The following is a 6,403-nucleotide window of genomic DNA, read 5'->3' as shown; positions in this document are numbered from 1 at the left end:
TCAAGAGAAATGATTATTCAAAAAATTTATGCTTGACTTTCTGATAACAATCGCACCATGCTTGATACTTCTTGTGCTGGATCTTTTATGATGAAGACTATTGAATTCAAATGGGATTTATTGGAAAGAATTAAACGCAACTCTGAAGATTGGGACCTCGACAAAGGTAAGGAGTCAGGTATGACACCTAGGTTTGATTGTGTTAAATATTTTATGGATATCGATGTTTTCCATAAATTTAGCACTAAATATGGACTTGACTCTGAGATAGTAGCTTCTTTCTGTGAATCTTTTGCTACTTATGTTGATCTCCCCAAGGAGAAGTGGTTTAAATACCATCCTCCCATAGAAGTAAAAGTTGATGCACCTATTAAAGTTGAAGAAAAGATTGTCACTTATAATGATCCTATTGTTCCTACTTCTTATGTTGAGAAACCACCTTTTCCTGTTACGATAAAGGATCATGCTAAAGCTTCAACTGTGGTTCGTAAAAGCAATATTAAAACTTATACACCTCATGAGCAAATTAAAGTTGAACCTGATATTGCTATTGTTAAAGATCTCTTGTCTGATAATATTGATGGGCATGTTATTCATTTCCTTGATGTGACTGCTAGAATTGCTAAACCTTGTGCTAAAGATAAAAATAGACATGTGGTAGGCATGCCTGTTATTTCTGTTCAGATAGGAGATCATTGTTATCATAGCTTATGTGATATGGGTGCTAGTGCTAGCGCAATACCTTATTCCTTATACAAAGAAATTATGCATGATATTGCACCTGCTGAGATAGAAGATATTGATGATTAAACTTGCCAATAGAGATACTATTTCACCAATGGGAATTGTTAGAGATGTTGAAGCCTTGTGTGGGAAAACAAAATATCCTACTGATTTTCTTGTTCTTGGTTCCCCACAAGATAGCTTTTGTCCCATTATATTTGGTAGAACCTTCCTGAACACTGTTAATGCTACCATAGATTGCAAAAGGGATGTTGTTACTATCGGTTTAGATGATATGACTCGTGAATTTAATTTCTCTAAATTTAGTAGACAACACCGTGAAGAAGAATTACCTAGTAAGGATGAAATTATTGGTCTTGCTTCTATTGTCGTACCTCCTAGTGATCCTTTAGAACAATATTTGCTAGACCATGAAATGATATGTTTATGAATGAAACAAGGGAAATAGACGAAGCATTCTTTAAACGGGAACCTATTCTGAAAAACAATTTTCCTGTTGAAATCCTAGGGGATCCTCCTCCACCCAAGGGTGATCCTGTGTTTGAGCTTAAACCGTTACCTGATACTCTTAAATATGCTTATCTTGATGAGAAAAAGATATATCCTGTTATTATTAGTGCTAACCTTTCAGAGCATGAGGAGGAGAGATTATTGAAAACTCTGAAGAAGCACCGTGCTGCTATTGGGTATACTCTTGATGATCTTAAGGGCATTAGTCCCACTCTATGTCAACATAAAATTAATTTGGAAGAAGATGATAAACCAGTTCGTGATCATCAACGACGGCTGAATCCTAAATGAAAGAAGTGGTAAGAAAGGAAATACTAAAGCTCCTTGAGGCAGGTATAATCTATCCCGTTGCTGATAGTCAATGGGTAAGTCATGTCCATTGTGTGCCTAAGAAGGGAGGTATTACTGTCGTTCCTAATGATAAAGATGAATTGATTCCTCAAAGAATTATTACAGGTTATAGGATGGTAATTGATTTCCGCAAATTAAATAAGCCCACTAAAAAGTATCATTACCCCTTACCTTTTACCGATCAAATGCTAGAAAGATTATCCAAACATACACATTTTTGCTTTCTAGATGGTTATTCTGGTTTCTCTCAAATACCCGTGTCAGCCAAAGATCAATCAAAGACTACTTTTACTTGCCCTTTTGGTACTTTTGCTTATAGACGTATGCCTTTTGGTCTATGTAATGCACCTGCTACGTTTCAAAGATGCATGATGGCTATATTCCCTGACTTTTGTGAAAAGATTTGTGAGGTTTTCATGGACGATTTCTCTGTCTATGGATCTTCTTTTGATGATTGCTTGAGCAACCTTGATCGAGTTTTGCAGAGATGTGAAGAAACTAATCTTGTCTTGAATTGGGAAAAGTGCCACTTTATGGTTAATGAAGGTATTGTCTTGGGGCACAAAGTTTCTGAAAGAGGTATTGAGGTTGATAAAGCCAAGGTTGATGCTATTGAAAAGATGCCATGCCCCAAGGACATCAAAGGTATAATAAGTTTCCTTGGTCACGCCAGATTTTATAGGAGGTTCATTAAGGACTTCTCAAAAATTTCTCGGCCTCTGACTAATTTATTACAAAAATATATACCATTTGTTTTTGATGATGATTGTGTAGAAGCATTTGAAATACTTAAGAAAGCATTGATCTCAGCACCTATTGTTCAGCCACCTGATTGGAACTTACCCTTTGAAATTATGTGTGATGCTAGTGATTATGCTGTAGGTGTTGTTCTAGGGCAAAGAGTTGATAAGAAATTAGATGTTATTCAATATGCTAGTAAAACCCTAGACAATGCTCAAAGAAATTATGCTACTACTGAAAAAGAATTCTTAGCAGTTGTATTTGCTTGTGATAGGTTCAGACCTTATATTGTTGATTCTAAAGTAACTATTCACACTGATCATGCTAATATTAAATATCTTATGGAAAAGAAAGATGCTAAACCTAGACTTATTAGATGGTTTCTCTTGCTACAATAATTTGACTTACATATTGTTGATAGAAAGGGAGCTGAGAACCCCGTTGCAGACAACTTGTCTAGGTTAGAAAATGTGCTTGATGACCCACTTCCTATTGATGATAGCTTTCCTGATGAGCAATTAAATGTCATAAACGCTTCTCATACTGCTCCATGGTATGTTGATTATGCTAATTACATTGTTGCTAAGTTTATACCACCTAGTTTCACATACCAGCAAAAGAAAAAGTTCTTCTATGATTTGAGGCATTACTTTTGGGATGACCCACATCTTTATAAAGAAGGAGTAGATGGTGTTATTAGACGTTGTGTACCTGAGCATGAACAGGAACAGATCCTACGCAAGTGTCACTCCGAAGCTTATGGAGGATACCATGCTGGAGATAGAACTGCACATAAGGTATTGCAATCTGGTTTTTATTGGCCTACTCTCTTCAAGGATGCCCGTAAGTTTGTATTATCTTGTGATGAATGTCAAAGAATTAGTAATATTAGTAGACGTCAAGAAATGCCTATGAACTATTCACTCATTATTGAACCATTTGATGTTTGGGGCTTTGACTATACGGGACCTTTTCCTTCCTCTAATGGATATACACATATTTTAGTTGCTGTTGATTACGTTACTAAGTGGGTAGAAACTATTCCAACTAGTAGTGCTGATCATAACACTTCTATTAAAATGCTTAAAGAAGTTATTTTTTTCCAAGATTTGGAGTCCCTAGATATTTGATGACTGATGGTGGTTCACATTTTGTCCATGGTGCTTTCCGTAAAATGCTTGCTAAGTATGATCTTAATCATAGAATTGCATCTCCTTATTGCCCACAGTCTAGTGGCCAAGTAGAATCGAGTAATAGAGAGCTCAAATTAATTTTACAAAAGATTGTTAATAGATCTAGAAAGAATTGGTCCAAGAAACTTGATGATGCATTATGGGCCTATAGAACTACATATAAAAATCCTATGGGTATGTCTCCGTATAAAATGGTTTATGGAAAAGCATGTCACTTACCTCTCGAACTAGAAACAAGGCATATTGGGCTATTAAAGAGCTCAATTATGATTTTAAACTTGCCGGTGAGAAGAGGTTATTTGATATTAGCTCACTCGATGAATGGAGGACCCAAGCCTACGAAAATGCCAAGTTGTTTAAGGAAAAAGTTAAAATATGGCATGATAAAAGGATACAAAAAGTGTGAGTTTAATGTAGGTGATTATGTATTGCTATACAACTCTCGTTTAAGATTTTTCGCAGGAAAACTTCTCTCTAAATGGGAAGGTCCTTACGTTATCGAGGAGGTCTATCGTTCCGGTGCCATAAAAATCAACAACTTTGAAGGCACAAATCCGAAGGTGGTGAATGGTCAAAGAATAAAACATTATATCTCAGGTAATCCCATAAATGTTGAAACCAATGTTATTGAAACCGTAACCCCGGAGGAATACATAAGGGACACTTTCTGGAACGTTTCAGACTCCAAAAAGGAATAGGTATGTGGTACGGTAAGTAAACCAACTCCAAAATAGTTTTTAAGGCAATATTTCTCCGTTTTGGAATATTTAGAAAAATAGAAAAATAAGAAGCAGTCCAGGAAGGACACGGGGGCTCCACGAGGGTGGAGGGCGCGCCCTACCCCCCTGGGCGCGCCCCCCTACCTCGTGGCCCTCCTAGTGGCCCTCCGGTGGCCATCTTCTGCTATATGAAGTCTTTCGATGGGAACAAAGAATAAGCCATCTTCTCGGACGAAACTCCGCCGCCACGAGGTGGAACCTTGGCGGAACCAATCTAGGGCTCTGGCGGAGCTGTTCTGCTAGGGAAACTTCCCTCCTGGAGGGGGAAATCATCGCCATCATCATCACCAACGCTCCTCTCATCGGGAGAGGGCAATCTCCATCAACATCTTCATCAGCACCATCTCCTCTCAAAACCCTAGTTCATCTCTTGTATCCAATTCTTGTCTCCAAGTCCAGGATTGGTGCTAGTAGGTTGCTAGTAGTGTTAATTACTCCTTGTAGTTGATGTTAGTTGGTTTATTTGGTGGAAGGTCATATGTTCAGATCCTATATGCATATTAATACCCCTCTGATTATGAACATGTTTATGCTTTGTGAGTAGTTACGTTTGTTCCTGAGGACATGGGAGAAGTCTTGCTATTAGTAGTCATGTGAATTTGGTATTCATTCGATATTTTGATGAGATGTATGTTGTCTCTCCTCTAGTGGTGTTATGTGAACGTCGAATACATGACACTTCACCATTATTTGGGCCTAGAGGAAGGCATTGGAAAGTAATAAGTAGATGATGGGTTGCTAGAGTGACAGAAGCTTAAGCCCTAGTTTATGTGTTGCTTCGTAAGGGGCTGATTTGGATCCATATGTTTCATGCTATGGTTAGGTTTACCTTAATACTTTTGTTGTAGTTGCGGATGCTTGCAATAGAGGTTAATCATAAGTGGGATGTTTGTCCAAGTAAGGACAGCACCCAAGCACCGGTCTACCCACATGCCAAATTATCAAAGTACCGAACACGAATCATATGAGCGTGATGAAAACTAGCTTGATGATATTCCCATGTGTCCTCGGGAGCGTTTTTCTCTATATAAGAGTTTGTCCAGGCTTGTCCTTTGCTACAAAAAGGATTGGGCCACCTTGCTGCACTTTATTTACTTTTGTTACTTGTTGCTCGTTACAAATTATCCTATCACAAAACTATCTGTTACCACTTATTTCAGTACTTGCAGAGAATACCTTGCTGGAAACCGCTTATCATTTCCTTCTGCTCCTCGTTGGGTTCGACACTCTTACTTATCGAAAGGACTACGATAGATCCCCTATACTTGTGGGTCATCAAATTCTGAGTTATTTGGAGTGTGTGTGATTGGTCTAGTATTAATATGTGGAGAGATAACTAGCTTCCAAGAACCTTAGGCCTTAAAGTTACTCCAAAGAAGAATAGGACCATGATCAAATGGGTGTATGGCTTGATTTTGAGTGAACCAAGGAGATGGGATGAGAATTTGGTTAGGCACTTGTTTTATCCACATGATGCAGAGGAGATCCTAAGTTTGTGTCTGAAGTCATTAGTGGATGGTGATTTTTTCACTTAGCACTTTGAGGAGAATGGTTTGGTCCTGCTCAAAAGCGCGTACAAGCTTGTGCTTAATCTAAAGGATCGTAAAGAAGACTAGGGGAAATATAGGGGTGATTTTTTGGGGGAGAGGAAAATTTGGGATATTATTCGGAGGCCAGTGTTCCTCAGAAGATCCATATTTTTGCGTGGTGTGTCGCTAGCAATAGCTTGGTTATCCAGGTAAACAAAGTTTTGCACCACCAAGCCATTTTTAGTACCTGTTCGATTTGTGGAGTGGAAGATGAAATTACTTTTCATGCGCTAGTCATGTGGCCAAAGGAATATGCATTGAGTATCGCCATGAGGGATATTTGGGATTTTCCTTCGGAGGACTGGGGCTGATTGGTTTCTTATTCTTCTAAATGAATTGAGCTCTACTCTGCATGACCAAATTATATTCATTTTCTAGAGAGCTTGGAATTTAAGAAATGACGTGATTTTTGGTAGGGGGGGAGGAATTCGTCTCGGCCTCTTCGAGCTTTGTAGAGAACTATTGGTCGTTATTTTTCACATGTCATTCCTATCTA

This window comes from Triticum urartu, chromosome 6 (genome assembly GCF_003073215.2).
Source record: "Triticum urartu cultivar G1812 chromosome 6, Tu2.1, whole genome shotgun sequence".
Classification (NCBI taxonomy): Eukaryota; Viridiplantae; Streptophyta; class Magnoliopsida; order Poales; family Poaceae; genus Triticum; species Triticum urartu.
This window is presented reverse-complemented; position numbering follows the sequence as displayed.